Raw genomic sequence first — 16,906 nt, forward strand, 5'->3', positions numbered from 1 at the left:
CTTGGATTTTGGTCTAGGTGTGAGGATCGTATGAAATGAGTGGTATATTGAGGAGGCTGTAGGGTGGGTACGCAGGAAGGAATGAAGCTGTGAGGTAGGATTGGGAGGGTGAGGATGCATGAGGGGGTTAGAGAGAAGAGCATAAGTGGACATAACTGCATTTTTAAGCATAAGATATTTACAAGCAAAAGAACGAGGGAGATGGAAGTTTTGGCTAAGAACAGAGAAGGATAAGAAATCAGATTTAGAAAAGAGTTGAGATACCCAGATCAAACCCCTCTGTCTCCAAGTTTTCCAATAAAAGGGCTTACGATTGATGGATATACTGTTATTGTACCAAATAGTGGAATTGAGAAACTCTGCCACAGAGGAGGGGGGACCTGGAGAAGTGGAAAGAAGCAATTTGGCTGTAAACTTGTGGATAGGAATGGAGGAAAAGTGGGGCTTACGAGAAAATGAAAGGTATTCAGCAAAAGTAAAAGGGGATAAAGAAAGACGTTCAATGACAGCCCATAAGGGGGACGGCTCATCAGGGTCTTGCAACCAATGGGAAGCTTGCCGCAAAAGGAATGCCTTGTGGTAAGCGGGAAAATCCGGAAAGTTAACTCCACCCTCTGATTTGGGGAGTTGCAGTCTGAGCAAGGACATACGTGCTTTTTTGCCGGACCAAAGGAAGGAAGAGAGAATAGTGTTGATTTTCTTAAAAAACTTAGCAGGGATAGGAATTGGAATGTTGGAAATGGTGTAAAGGACTAACGGGGAGAGCATCATTTTAATCGTGTCAAGACGGCCCCACCAGGAAAGGTATAATGGGTGCCATCTGGAAGTGAGGTCGGATAATTTCTGGATGCACTTATTAAGGCATAACGAAACAGTGTCGGAAAGGGAGGAAGTAATGTGCAAACCAAGGTATTTGATGTGTGAGGGGCTCCAAGTAAATTTGGACGCCATAAAGTCCGGTTTAAAAGTGAACTTAGTAAGGGGTAAAATCTCACACTTGTCATTATTTAGCTTATAACCTGAGATCTGAGAGTAATCGTGGACTTCAGCTAGGAATGCGGGAATAGAAGTGGCGGGTTTTGACATGAATAATAGAATATCGTCTGCGTAGGCAGCAAGTTTAATATTAGTTTGGGAAATTTGGAAACCATGTAAGTTAGGGTTTTGACGAAGCTTTGAAAGAAAAGGTTCCAAGGCCAGATTAAAAAGAAAGGGGGAGAGAGGGCAACCCTGACGAACACCCCTGCCTAAATTGAAAAAAGAGGAAACTAGACCATTGGCGCAAACCGCCGCTCTAGGGCTGGAATAAAGGAAGGAGATAAAAGAAATGAAATGCGGACCGAACCCATACCATTTAAGGGCGGAGAAAAGGAAAGTCCACTCTACTCTATCAAGCGCTTTTTCCGCGTCTAGGGCAATGGCTGCTAGTGAGTCTTGGAACTGTGGAGATTTGGAAAGGACATTAAACAAAAGTCTGGTGTTATCTGTGATGAAGCGACCTTTAACGAAACCAGATTGTTCAGGGCCTAACAGTTCGGGAAGAAAAGGGTCTAGTCTTATGGCGAGAGATTTGGCATATAATTTATAATCAATGTTAACCAAAGAAATTGGTCTGTAATTCTTACAATGCTGGGTATCTTTTCCTTCTTTGGGTATAACACAAATGTGAGCGTCTGAAAATGTACCTGAGGAAGAGCCACTTAATATGAAAGAGTCAATAAGGGAATGTAGCCTGGGCAATAACAGTTTAGAAAAATGCAAATAAAATTCAACTGTGAATCCGTCTGGGCCAGGGGCTTTGTCTTTCTTGAGTGACTGAAGTGCGGTAAGTAATTCATCGCTAGAGATTGGTGATTCAAGGGCAGATAAATCAACAGGGAAATTGGAAGGTGATTGAATGCTGGCAAAAAAAGTAGCAAGAGAATGAGCAGTGGGGTGTGTTTCAGAAGAGTAGAGTGTGGAATAAAACTGGGAGAATTGCTCTCAAATATCAACATCTGTATGCTTTAAAACAGAATTAACATCGTAGACAGACTCAATATTCAGTTTGTTTTGCTTGACTTTTAAATAGTTGGCTAAAACCTTCCCCGCTTTATTTTTACCCCCATAAAATTTTGAACTGGATTTCAACAAATACAATGAAGCATCCTCAGTGGATTGTTTATTAAATTGCATCTTGGCATCAATGAGAGCAGTCAAACTTTCTTGCGAGTGGGAAGTATAGAAAGAATGCTCTAATTTTTTAATCGTAAAAAGGAGGTCACTAGTGCGTTTACGAGCATTCTTACGTTTACTAGCCACAAAGCTGATAATAAAGCCCCTGGCTGCTGCTTTATAGGCGTCCCGGATAACATGGTTGGGCATGGTGGGCGTGTCATTAATGTTGAAAAATTCTGTGGTGAAATCAACAAAGGAGGCGGAGAATTTGGGATCGAGAAGTAAGGCATTATTAAAGCGCCATCTCTTTGGTCCAGTGGACTTGGGTAAAATGTCAATGTTAATCAAAACGGGGGCATGATCAGAAAATAAGATGGGGCCGATATCAGCATGGGTAAGGGATTGGGACATATGATGGAAAAGAAAAATATAATCAATACGCGATTGCGAATGATGAGTCGGGGAGTAGAAGGTGAATTCTTTAGAGGTAGGGTTACAAAGACGCCAAGCATCAATGAGTTTATGTTGGGATATCGCTTGAGCAAAGAGCTTGTGAGACTTATTAGGGACAAAAGGTGCTTTGGAGTTTCTGTCTAAAAAAGGATCAAAGGGTAAGTTGCAATCACCTGCTAAGATAAAATTATCATCAATATATTCAGTGATGCGGGAGGCCATTGCGCGCCAAAAGACAGGATCACCACCGGTGGGGGCATAAATATTAAGAAGGGAAAGAGGGACACCCTTCGAGGAAAGTTTGACATACAACCATCTACCTTCAGGATCTGATTCAGAAACCAAGAGCAAATGAGCAAGAGATTTGCGAACTAGTACAACCACACCGTTCCTCTTACCATCACCCGGAGACGAAAATACAGCACCCACCCATCCTCTTTTAAGTTTAGCAGCTTCAACATCAGACAAATGGGTTTCTTGTAAAAAGGCAATGTCTACATTTAATTTGGCTAAATGAGAGAGAATTTTTTGTCTCTTGATAGGAGAATGCAGACCTTTAACATTCCAGGAAACAATTCGAACTGACATTAAGGGTTAATCGAAGAATGGATCAAATGGAGAATAGGACAGCAAGAAAAAGCCTCGCACCAAGAAAGGGCACAAGAAAAAGAGAGAATGAGGTGAGAACAGAGGCGATGGAACATGAGCAAAAGAAAAAATGAAAGAAGGACCAGAGAAGCCATGTAAATAGGAAAAAGCCAAGAAAATAATAAGAATGATAAGAGGATACAGCAAATCTCAAAGATAATGGTAAGTAAGGGCCAAGGGAGAGTAAGATAAGTAAAGAGAGATAAACACAAGCAAGAGATCCAATATACAATGGGGAGAAGAAAGAGTGAAGAAAGAGAAGAGGAGGAGAGCCATGGAAAAGGTAATGACACCAATAAACCTGAGAGCATCGAGGGAAAAGGTAAAATAAGAAAATATAGAACAAAGAGAAACATGATAAATAAGGAATGAAGAGTACTTACGGGGGGTAGCATGGGAAAAATACAATCAGGAACTGGGAACAAGCGAAGACATACGTAGAGACGAGGGGAGGGAGGTAGGGCCAACTGGGAGAAGCAAGGCATTCGGGGTGAAGGAGACGTCCAACCAGTGAAAACAAGACGGAACGCAAAACAATGATCTGTGAAGGGAGAAAAATAACAAGGTTAGGCACTCATATACGGCAAAGATAAAAAACAAACATATGACCAACTGAGGAACCAGAACAACAATATCGGAAGCTAAAATAAAAGATATATTCTTAACGAGAGATCATACAATCTGAAGAACCTGTAAAAATGAAAGCATTAAAGCATAGCAAACTGGGGAATCAAAATGCAACTACAGAAAAAAGTCATGGTGGGCGAGAAGAGGGACCAGACAGCTCCATATCAGCTTGACCGCAGGAATTCAGGAAACTTCGAAGTCGCGCGGGATCCTCATATGTTGTAGTCTTGTTATTGTGAGTGACCTTAAATAGACAAGGATGAAAAAGACCATATCTGGCACCAATGGAGCGAAGGTCAGGTCTCATATCTAGGAAGGCCTTGCGACGATTTGCAGTGGTCCTGGCATAATCCTGTGCAAAGAACAAAGTGGAGCCTGACCATGTAAGACGAGGGGAGGCTCTGGCGGCTGAAAGGACTTTCAACAAGTCTGTGTATTCTAGAAAGTACATTATTACACCTCTAGGCTTCGTCGACACGGAAGGAGAGGAGGATGCTCGACCAAGCCTATGAGCACGTTGGATATTCAGTGAGGTGTCATCAGGCAAGTGCAGAAGCTTAGGAAGAAAGGACTTGAAGAAATTGATGGGATCATTCCCCTCACAACCCTCCACCAGGCCGTAAAGACGAAGATTATTGCGCCTGTTGCGATTTTCAAGGTCCTCCACCTGCTTCTGGAGAGAGGAAATCTGTGCATGCATGTGAGAGACCTTGGTCGCAGAATCCTGGAGAGAGGAGACGTCACGCTCCACCGACGACACTCTTTCATCCATCAAAGCCCAATTGCCAGTGAGAATCTGCAACTTAGCATTAGTCTCTTCCATGTAAGGGCGCAAGGCCCGTATCTCTTCGAGGAGTAACTCCATAGAGATGGCCGAAGAGGAGGCGAAGGCGGGTCTTTTTTTAACCTCTTAGAGTTCGCTTTTGCCGAAGATTGTGAGGAGGTTTCTGCAGTCGACGTCATCTCAGTTGAAGGTAGAGACTGAGAAGCTTCCAAATGGGCCAGTGCCGTGAATAACTTGGAATTTTTAATGTAATTACGCTTTTGAACTTTACTGGAGCAATCCGCCATCAGCACGCCTATAGAGCGTGAGGTCATAAAATATCTTATTGCCCGACTAAAAAAGGACCAGAAAGCAAATTAACAAAGAAATATGCCAGGCCAAAAAATTGGAGTCATAGGTGTTGGAGACTGGAGTCATAAAGATGGCCGCCGTATATGAGGAGAGTTGAAAATTCCAGTCAAATCATGAAAAAAAGAGAAGAGACAAAAATAATCATAGTTAAAGAGAAAAAAGTCACCTTAGAGTGCTGGTCAGCCACATCTGTGCCTCGGGAAGTGCTGGGGTCAAAATTGTAAATACGAGGCATCCAGGGGACCCATGCGCGATAAAACGCGCTGCTGAGGCGTTCGCGGGCGAAAATAAAGAGCCGCGACCGGAGATAAAATGGGCTGTAAGACCCAAAATAACTATGCCTCAGCGCCAGAAAAGGATTGAAAATGATCCTGGCATGCTCCGACAGGGAAGACTGCCCTTCGTTGGTGGAAACTGATGCGCGAACCGCCGGTAGACTCCGGCGTGAACGGAGCTCCTAGCCGAACGCCGCCATCTCCTACGGGCGCCTAGCCACAGACACATACTCTTAACACAATTGCACACAGTATTTAAACACTTTTTACTTGCCTTGCTGGCTGCACAGGTGTCGTTTGGACTCTTGCTCCAATCTGAGATGGAGCATTCAACTGAACCCTCAAACCTGCACAGTGGCAGATACCAGGTTCAGTTTCTTCTGTTTCGCCCAATCTTTCCCAAATACAGTTGGGAAAGGGTGGGGTGACAGAGTGCTTGGCATGTAGCCACGTACACTGCAGGGCTTAATCCTGCAGTGCCTGTGGCTACCTTTAGTGGTGGTGCTTTATTATGCAGCACATGAGGAGACAATTAGGCATGCCAGGGCGGAATTATTTCACCAGCCTGGACAATCTCTCTGATGGCCGGTGAAGGCACCTTCATATGCTTGCATCAGCCATCAGACACTTTCACTAGCTCTCTCAAACTGGACCTTAAGCAGGTCGGCATTTATTTTACTATACCAAAGGTGAACAGAGCGAATAATAGATAATAATTCACTCTTCGTATAATAAAAACACACAATAAAACAAGGATGGCGTAGCCCTGGAACCCCTAAATTTCAGCCATATCTGGATTGTATGGAATTATGTTGCTGTAGTAATCTAGTGTGTGTTATTTTACTAGTAACTGTTTGTGCTGCAATATTGCAATGTGATTTATTGTACAATAGGTGCTGAATTCTGTTTTGGCTTTTTTTCTGCTGTAACTTCGAAAATGTTTCTCGTGTTGCAATGTTGCTTTCTGTATGTTACTCTTTTCTGTTCTTTTGTTTACATATTTCTACAAATGCTGCCACATTTCTAACCGAATTTAGCACATGCTTTTAAAGATCCTGTTATAAGCGACCAGTTAAGCCCTTGTTAGTGTGAAAATACTGCTGGTTCATCTCTTCACCTATTTAAGACACCAGTCAGCCCCAAACCTTGGCGCAGACTTGTCTGAAATTATCACATCAAGTGTTCACTTTATGTGATGGGGCCCCACGGAGCAGTAAGGGGGTACAATTAACATGGTTGATGCAGAGTCTAGTTCTAAATCTTTTATATTAAAGACACTAAAACACATCATAACTTGGATTCAAATTAGGATAAGAGTGGTGTTAACATTATACCAAATTACTCAGATAATTATTAATAACACTGAAGGACTGACAGAGGGAATAATGAGCAGCTACACATTTTTTGAGGAAGCTTTTACAACTGCCTGTGCATAACCGTCTCATGCGTGAGGCAAGTGTATTTTTTTAAATAATTTTTATTGAGCTGAAGAATAGAGTATTTCATTAATTCATGAATAATAAGAAAGCCGAATAATAATAATATTTTTGATAGAACAAAATAAACTTCATTGTAAAAAAGATACAAAGCAGGGATGAGTCGTAGCTAAAATAGAATTATCTCCGGCATTATGACTATAGTAAATTTTGGGTAACGGGTTGTCACATTAGGAAAAGCAAGAAAAAAAACTTAAATCAATCGCCTGGATCCCACACTACCCTAAATCATATCCTTTCTGGGATTACTGTATAAGAATCCCTTATGTGTTGCCATTCATTTCCTATGCCGTCCAGCATCCGAAATTCCCGATAGTCCCAGGTGGACTCTGTCATGCAGCACTAGAAATCCTTCTCGAGCTGTTCCATGAAACTCCAAACTTGCGTAAATCTTTTAATTGCACTAACCCTTTTAGTATAGGCCTCTTCAAATTTCCTGGTATGGATAATTTTCTTATGCCATTCTATGTATGCAGGGACTCCATTTATCTTCCAATTCTGCAAAATCAAGGATCGAGCCACTAAGGAGGTAATAAATATAAAAACATCCTTGCCTATTATATTTGGGGAAATGTGCCTCTGCTTTGACAAGCCAAAACGTGCCGCTGCTTGCTCTGTATCCATTAGACTCTGTAAGGCTCTACTAAGAACACCAAATACCTTTTGCCAAAATTGAGTCAGCAACGGACAGGTGAAGAAAATTTGAAGCCAATCTCCTCTGCCTAATTGCAGGCAATGAAAGCATCTATCTTCCAACTCAGGATACATCCTGTGGAGGGCTTTAGGCATATAATATACCATCCATGGTAACAAAAAAGACATGTACTTAAAATGAGCAGCCCTTAAGGCTTTACTACCAAAATTCCGAGATAGTCTACCACTCGACCTAGGAAAATAAGCATTATGTTGTCTAAGTAATTAAAAAAAAAAAAAAATCTCTATTAGATGGTTTTCCCCAAGATTTAGAAGAAAACTATACCAAATGCCTACTCTGTTCATCTTTGCTTTAAAAAAGCTGCTGCTAAAGATGAAGGTTCGCAGGTTCCAGTTCATCAAGGAGGGGGTCTGTCAAAGAGCCAGGTTTTGAGATTTCTTGCGAAGATGGGCAGCGATGTTATCTGTCTGAGGTGGAGCGGTAGGTTGTTACAGGCTCTGGCTGCGCGGAAGGAAAAGGAGAGGCCTCCCAATCTGGTCTTTCTGGTGCGAGGGGCCACGGCGTAGGAGAGCTGGGCTGATCGTAGGGTCCTTTGGGGTGCGTGGAATTTGAGGCCGCTATTCAGGTATGCTGGTCTGGTGTCGTGGAGGGCCTTGTGAGCGTGGGTTAGCATCTTGAAGGTGACTCTAGCTTAGGTGGGGAGCCAGTGGAGTGTGCACAGGTGCTGGGAGATGTGGCAATGTCTTGGCAGGTTGGGGACCAGTCTTGCAGCAGCGTTTTGGATGTTGTGTAGCTTGCGGGTGAGGTTTTTGTTTATTCCGGCATAGAGTGCGTTGCCGTAGTCGAGCCTGCTGGTGACCAGGGCATGAGTGATGGTCTTTCTGTGTTTGAAGGGGATCCATTTGAAGGTCTTACGTAGGAGGCGGAGGGGGTGGAAGCAGGAGGACGAGACGGAGTTGATCTGGCGGTCCATTTTGAGCTCTGAGTCCAGGTGTCGTTCTAGGCGTCTGGGTTTGGGACCATGATGAGTACATCCGTTTTGTTGGTGTTTAGTTGTAGGCAGCTATTTTTCATCCATTTGGCGACGGCTTCCATGCCTTCTCGAAAGTTGTGTCTGGCGGTGTTGGGTTCATTGGATAGGGAGAGGATGAGTTGGGTGTTGTCTGCATATGACACAATGTTGAGTCCGTAGGTTCTGACGATGGGGCGAGCGGATCCATGTAGACGTTGAAGAGCGTAGGGCTGAGGGAGGACCCCTGGGGGACTCTGCAGGTGGTAGGTGTAGGGTCCGAGAGGAAAGGGGGGAGTCTGACCCGCTGCATTCTGCCAGAGAGGAAGGAGCGGATCCAGTCGAGGGCCTTGTGTTGGATCCATGCATCGTGGAGTCTGCATATTAGGGTGTGGTGAGAGACTGTGTCCAACGCCGCTGAGAGGTCGAGGAGGATGAGGGCTGCTGTTTCTCCTTTGTCCAGTAAGGTACGGATGTCGTCTGTTGTGGCGAGGAGGGCGGTTTCTGTACCTTGCTTTTTTCTGAAGCCGGACTAGAAGAGTCGAGGATGTTGTGCTCTTCGATGAATGTGGCGAGTTGGCTGTTGATGGCTTTCTCAATGACTTTCGCTGGGAACGGGAGCAGGGAGATGGGTCTGTAGTTTTTGAGGTCGGTGGGGTAGCCGAGGGTTTCTTCAGGAGGGGGTTGATCTCAGTGTGTTTCCAGTCACCAGGGAACGAGGCGGTTGCCAGGGAGCAGTTGATGGTGTGGCAGAGCATGGGTGTGATGGTGTCGGCGGCTCTGTTGAAAATGTGGTGGGGGTAGGGGTCCATGGGGGCACCGGAGTGGATTGACTTCATCGTCTTCAGTGTGTCTTCAGTGGTGAGGGCTGTCCAGTTGTCAATCGCTGGCTTCAGGGTGTTGGCGGGTGGTTGGTGAGGGTTCAGTGTGTTGGTTGTCGAAGTTGTCGTAGATACTCTTGATTTTGTGGTGGAAAAAGGTGCTGAGTTTGTTGCAGAGGTCTTGTGAGGGAGAGATGTTGGTGGACTCGCTGGTGGGTTGGGCGAACTCCTTGATGATGTTGAAGAGTTCTTTGCTGTTGTGTGCATGAGTGGAGATTATGTCTTCAATCACTTTTTTCCTCGTTTTTCTGATGAGTTGATGGTGGAAGTTGGTGGCGGCTGTGAAGTTGTTGTGTGCTTCTGTGGATTTGGTGTTCCTCCATGCCTTTATGAGGCAGCGGCAAGTGCGGCAAGTGCGTCTGGAGGACTCTCGAAGCTTTCTTGGTGTGGGTGTTGTTGTTTTTCTTGAGGGGGGTTATGGTGTTGGCGCTGTCGGAGATCCATCTGTGCATGGTTCGGGCTGAGGTGTTGGCGTCGTCGTTTTCTGCAATGGTTGGGGTGGAGTTGCTGAGTGATGAGGTTAGCTGGTCGTCAGTGATTCTGGTCCACTTTCTTTGTGGGAGCAGATGCTGGTGTCTGTGGATGGTGGGTGTTCTGAAGGTGAAGTGGACGCATCGATGGTCAGTCCATGGGAGTTCAGTGATGTGGCTGAAGGTGATGGAGTTTCCTGTTGTGAAGAGGGGTCGAGGGTGTGTCCTGCTGAGACCCATTAGGTTTCAAATTTTTCTTAACATTACCTCATAATTCAGCTTATAAAGCTCACTGTAGGAATTAGTTATGTAAACCCCAAGTTATCAAATCAGATTACTCGAATACGCATGGCACTGGAACCTACCAGGAAGAGTATTACCTAAAGTGTTAAACATCAGTATTTCATTTTTATTATGCTTAATTATGTACTCCCCCCAATAGATTGAAACTGCTCGAACTTGGCCAAGATCCTTCTTATGTTTTGCTCTTTGGGCCTGAGATATAAAATTATATCATCTGCAAACAGTTTAAGTTTGGACATGTCTTCTATTGGTGCTTCAATTTCCTGATTTGCCCTTATCCTAGCTGCCAGTGGTTTGATTTAAAAAGAGAGAAGTACAGGCGGCAAAGGACAGCCCTGAGAAGTTCCGCAATTTATATCTATGGTTCCGGCTATGCTAGAACTATAAAAAATTTGCGCCAGCCCACCCTCATATATATAATAGAACATATTAATAATTGAACTAGGAAATCCAACCCTCTTAAGAGCAAATAAAAGAGCATCCCAACTGACAAGGTCAAATGCTTTTTCAGCATCTACCATCATTATAAGTGCGGGTATCTGATTGTTAAAAAAAAAAATGCATGTATTAAAAAGATTGTATTGGACAACATTTGTCTTCCTGGCAGCAAGCCAGTCTGATCTTTATCAATAATGTTCATGGTAATAGGTGTGATTCGGTGAGCCCATACTTTCTTCAAAATTTTACAATCAGACTGTAATAGTCTAATAGGTCTGTATGAGTTGACGTCATGGAGATTCTTCCCCTTTTTAAAAAAACTAACGATAATCGTTTCCTTGAATGTTGGTGGAACCTCTATGCCCTTTTTTACTGCATTAAAGAGCATGACTTAAAAGGTTATTAACTCTTCCTGAAACACTTTATAAAACTCCATTGGAAGATCATCATTCCCGCAGGCCTTTCCAAATGGCATTAAAGCTATGACTTGATGGATTTCTGATGCTGTAATATCGAGTCCAAATTCCTCTGCCTGGATATTTACAGTTCCAGTAGAGTAATATCCAAGAAATACTGATGTATTGTTTTCGAAACCGTGTATTTTGTCGCACATAGTTTCCTATCATGTGCAAGGAAGATTATCGCAACCTCTTTCTTTTCCGAGACCAGAACTCCCGAAACTGGTTCCTGCAATTCACTAACTAATGCCGCTTCCTGTTTCACCGTAGATGACCAGGTCAAAACTTTACAAACCATATGGCTTTCTTCATAAACTCATTGAAATGTCCTAAGCTATTTATCTCTTCAAGAACAAAGAATTGACTCAGCTCTTGTTTAGCACCAGTCAACTGCAAAACCACAGCCGTTCGCTCGATCAGTAGAATTGCCACTAGTAGAGCTGCGGTATCAACCGCAAGTTGAAGTACGTACCCATCGCAATTTGAATTGAGCAGCCATGAGGGCCACCATCTGCCCACGAATAGATGTCTTAAAGGCATCCCAAGCAGAAAAAGTGTTACAGAACCCTTATTAATCTGAAAAAAATCTTTATTCCATACTTTGATCGTTATGAGCCATTCCTGATTAGAGAGATTGAGACGATCCATCTGTCACCTGGATCTTTACCCTCCCCTTACATCTAATTCTATCTTGACACTAATGGCTGAATGATCTGAAATGGAATTAGCCCATATTTGAGAGTCGAGACACTTAAGAGAATGAGAAATAAGAAAATAATCTATACACAAAGCAGACTGAAATTGTCGGGAATAGTAAGTATATTGTGACATTCCTGAATGGGCTCTACACCATGGATCAATCAGTTGGTCATCTTGGATAATAACATGTAGTACCCTTTTAGTGTTTGCCTTCAACTGCTTTTTGTTTTATTTGAGGTGTCCCTAGCCAGATATTGAATATAGTTAAAGTTGCCCCTTACTATTCTTGGACCCACAGCTCCTCTCATCAAATCGTGGATTTTGATAATGGGTTTTGGATCGTCCAATATTGGGGAGTACTAATTCATGAGATTGCATACGTAACCATTGACTGCAGCAGTAATCCAGATACACCTGCCTTCAGGGTCTGTCTGGACCTGAATAATGTTCCAGTCTGGCCCTCATCCAAAATAAATTGCTACACCTCTCATAACCACCCCAGCAGAGGCAAAGTATGCCTTTGTATAGTAGTTAGGGGTAAACAACTTTGAGGAATTCAACTTTAAATAAGTTTCTTGCAAAAATAAAATTTGGCGTGAGAAAGAGGTTAAGCATCTAAGTAATGCCCCCTGATTTTCCTTATTGGATAGCCCAGTGACTTTTACCGATATATTCGTACTTCAGCCACCATTTCTGATATTACTTTCTAATCTATGTTTCTGCTCTTATTTAAAGCCTGTGCTGCCATTTACCAACACACCTCTCAACAGCCCACCAACTTAGCCTCCAACCCTGAAAGGAGGGGAATAGCCCACTGTTGCAAAGTCATTTGGTGCCCTGGGCACCCCCCAAATATTTGCTGAATGGTACTGGTGGTAACTGACTCTGACTGACCCTGTGCTCTGCCTAACCAGGCCCAGGGCCAGTGCAATGCTGAAAGACACATTTAGAATACAGTGAAATACCTACATACACTAGGGTACACTATGGTATGGGGTACCCCTGTGATTGGCAAGACCTACCTCCTAGGGCCCTAGTGCATATTAGGGCAGGGGGATTGAAACTACCTATCAGTCCTTAGTATAAATAGGGCATGGCTGTTTGGAGGCCAGCAGCTTTTTCTGCAATTGCATGTGTGCACTGCTCAATCCTGAGGTCAGTTTTAAAAGTAGCCCTGGGTGGCAGGACTGCTTTTAAAAAGTAAATTGTGCTCAAAATCGACTTTTGGGTTTTGGGCACTAAAAAATGTATAACCTACAATGTTTTGGCATATTAGGAACCCCCAAGTGTCCTAGGGGTGGGGGTCAGGTATTTATAAGGTAGACCCTTATAAAATGAATTTAATATGCCCTGGGTTAAGTGAAATTTCACATTTCACTCCCCTCATTGTGATAAGTGCTGCCAAAATTCAACTTTAATGCTAGGAGCCCTGTGGAGGGGGGATATGCAATATTTCTACAGATTCAGAACCCCTAAAGTCTCCGCTACTTGTCCCATGGGGTGGGGTCCTGTAGAAATCAGTGAAGTACTTATAAAATATGTTTTTGTAAGCCCTAGTGCTGAAAAAATGGCTCAAGTAATATTTCCCATTGCAAATCCTCTGCTCCATAGTTTAATATTGTCTGAAGTTATTGATTAATAACTGTTGAAAGGAGAGGGCAAGAGGTGCCATTCAAAGACTTCCCCGAATGGTATTAATAAATTCAACAATATGATATTGTTGAATTTCTCCTAAAGTGTAAATACAAGAAGTTATGAGACTTTCTTGTTTGTAAGTCCAGATTTAGCCTTCCAGTGGTCTGCCCTGATTGGTCAGAGTTAAGTGGAGTAGCCAGGCTGCCTTAAATAGGTGATAAAGAGCCCCTGGGGTCAACCACTTCTGCTGGCAGGGACGTGTGCTGTTCCATAGGAATGCCAGGCCAGCGGGAGGAGTTGTAAACTATGTCCTTCAAAGAGGAGAGCAGAGAACAGTGTCATTTACAACTCTGAACTTTCCACCTTAGGCAGATGGTAGGATTAAGGAAGGTATGAGCAGATACAGAGGGCGGAGTCTAAGTAAATTAGCCATTCTAGGGGTGTGTTTAGCCAGCTCTTACCTCCTTGCTGGAAAATCAGCCCTTATGGATTTGGAAGATGTGATGCATTCTGGAACAAAATAATGCCACAATCTACAGGATGTGGTCATATCTTTTAGGAGTTACCCTGCTCCTATTGGTCACCAGTGACCTCCTGCTTGACCCAGAGAACTGGGAATAAGTATCTGAGAGGGGCGGAGCCTCTCAGATCTGCTGCTTGAAACTTAAGAAAGCAAGACGTTGCCATGCTGAGAATTTTGAAGTGCAATTTCTAAGGCCTGCCCTCTGAAGACGGTACCATCTGAAACTACAGCCCTGTGGACTACCTTGCTGCAAATGAACTAAAGTGTGGACTCCCTGCAAGCTACAGGTTAACAGAGCTCACCTGGACACCCCCCCAAAGAATTCCCACCCTGGAGTACTAGTGGATTTGTAAGGGTTTTGTTCAAGTGGATTGCGGTTTTGAAGTTTCACATTTTCAAGGACCCTCGCGGAGATTCCAGAACCTTGGATTGTGTGTTGGATACTTTGGGACTCGCAAACAGAACTTCAGGAAGGAGTTCTAACTGGAACCAGCCTGCTCGAGAAAGCTGCACAACACAGTGGTGAGAAATTCTCCAGAACAATTTCTAAAGGTGTGTCCCTGTCAGAAAAAATGAAATGACTAAAAGGGGCACTGTTGGTTTCTAAGCACTAGAAAGTGACTAATCTTTAAACATTTATATCTCTGGTTCCCTACAGTGGATTTTTTCATTTTGGTGTCATTTAAAAGATAAACATATTACCTATTTTTATAAATTGGTGTTGGATTTTTATTTTGTGTTGAGTCCTAATTATTTACTGAATTTGTGTTTTTAAATGCTTTACATACATGTCTTTGAAGTTAAGCCTGCCTGCTCGCAGCCACGTTACCAAGGTTTGCGCATAGGAATAATTTTCCAAGACCTATGCTGAGTCTTACCATGTGTTAGTGGCCTTATTGCCCCTACCAATAATCCACTTTCCAACAACCACCATACCCCTCTCTACCCTCGCTGAAAGGGGACCTGAATGGACGCCCCTGCTGGGTGCCATGTTGGAGCACCCAGAGTGAACAACCCCCTGCCTTCCTCCCATCAATAATCATAATAAAAGATCTCTCCCTAATTTTAAACCTACTGGGTGGAAATTGATTGCAAAATTTCTTGTGCTTCTTAGTTGGTAAACATGTGGAATTAGCCCTTTACTTAGATCCTGTGTTTAGACTGTTGCGCTATTGCTGCCTGTGCACCTTGAGCCTTAAATAGATGAAGCAGCTTCACAAACTCCTTTTAATGCCGTGCTGCTCCTGCTGACATATTGGAGAAAGTTTGGCAATAGGGGACTTCATTGGTGGAACTTTTTTCTTAGCATTGCTCTGGAGTGAATCTGTTCTTTAAAATAGTCAGCAAAGTTAACCAAGATTGTCCTTGGCAAGTTTAAATTTTAAAATGGATGCACTGCTACCCTGTGTGCTCTCATTATTGTCATATCTCCTGAAATTTCTGTAACCAAATTTTTCTTGATGAATGTCTCGACCCATTGCAAAGTTTGAACACCTTCGCAGCCTTTTGGCACTCCTACCAGCCGTAAGTTGGAGCGTTGCAAATGATTTTCAAATTCATCGATCTTGTTTTCCTGTAGTAATTTACCTTTTCTTCCTAAATCTGATTGCATCTGTAGTATAGTCTTCTGATCCTCAAGCTGGGATATCCTGTACACTGCCTCCAGCATCCTAACGGGAAGCTTGCAACTGCTTCCTCGATTTTCATCAGGCGATGGTGCAGGGATGCAATCTCAGTTGCTTGTGATGGTTTTAAATCTCTTATTTTCTCTAAAATAAGGTTTACCATGGTTTTCAGATCACATTGCGCAGTCTGGTCATTGTCCTGCACCTGATTTGAAAGATGGATCTTAGAGTTTCTTTCTGTGATAGCCAGAGGCTGCTCTTGTGAAGTCTCCACCCTCATTGCATCTATTATTGAGGTCTGGGATGGCAGCTACATTTAATGCTGCCTTTTTGTCTTCCCCAGCCCTCCTGTCACTATTGGATAAATTAGACAGTACATCTTGTGTCATGTCCTGCGAGATAATCGTGATTACCAACTTGGTATTCCCAGCCGCCTATCCCTGTTCCAACAAATCATTCCCTGAACTAAAAGGGCTAGTTACTGCTTCTGACCCACGGCACGATTTTTGAGTGCCCTCTGCCCTTGCTGCTGCCAATGCCAACTTCATTTGAGCGGTGCATGACTTCGTTTTTAAGCCAGAAGCAGTGTCTACATTCATCGCAGAATTCGAAAACTTGAACTGTTTTCCCATTATAGTAAGCGGAAGAACGTTTTTAATCCATTAGGTCAGAGATAAGCAGCTTTTTAAATGGGGGGACTGGCCAGCGACCCACTACTAGGCTGTCCTTCTAATTATGACACCCTCAGGTGGCTACCCCTAGTGTGAAACCTTGTGCCCCTTGAAGCAGGCCTGGTAATCCTTAACGGAAGCCCACAAAAATAGAAAATTAAGCCACCTTCATGATGCTTACCACAATGGTGCCAGTTAGGATAGAGACTGGCCGGTCGACTTCCTCAAGCCAGCTTATCCACCCAGACTAAATGAAGTAATATGACCCAGGTAATTCTTCACAGCAGGCTGTAAACTGGTAATATATGCTCAGGGTAGCCGGGCACTTAACAGTGGGAAAACAAACAAAAAAGTATCCGTATGGTGCCTTCTACAATGGTAAACCTGCACAGCGCTGTGAATATGGATGCCAGAAAGAACAAGAAGAGTCCTGCTTACGTTTAATTAAATGGTTCTTAGGTCCTGGCAGTTTAACTCTGTTTTCTTTCTAAAGTCCTCTCAGGAGATACCGCCCATTGTCAATTGGTTTTAGGAAGTAAAAAACGCATGTTAATTCTGAAGATAGCTGCCTTCTTTTAATACCATTTGACTAAGAAACAATGGCTCCTGTGGACTAATAACCTTTATATAATAGTAGGAAGGTCTGTGCAATGGCAATAGTAAGAGTTATTGTTTGATATCTGAGACAGAGCAGCCAAACACACATGGAAAGCGATAAACAATTATGTTTATGAAATAAGTTGAAATA

The sequence above is a fragment of the Triturus cristatus genome, chromosome 7 (genome assembly GCF_964204655.1).
Source record: "Triturus cristatus chromosome 7, aTriCri1.1, whole genome shotgun sequence".
Taxonomy (NCBI): Eukaryota; Metazoa; Chordata; class Amphibia; order Caudata; family Salamandridae; genus Triturus; species Triturus cristatus.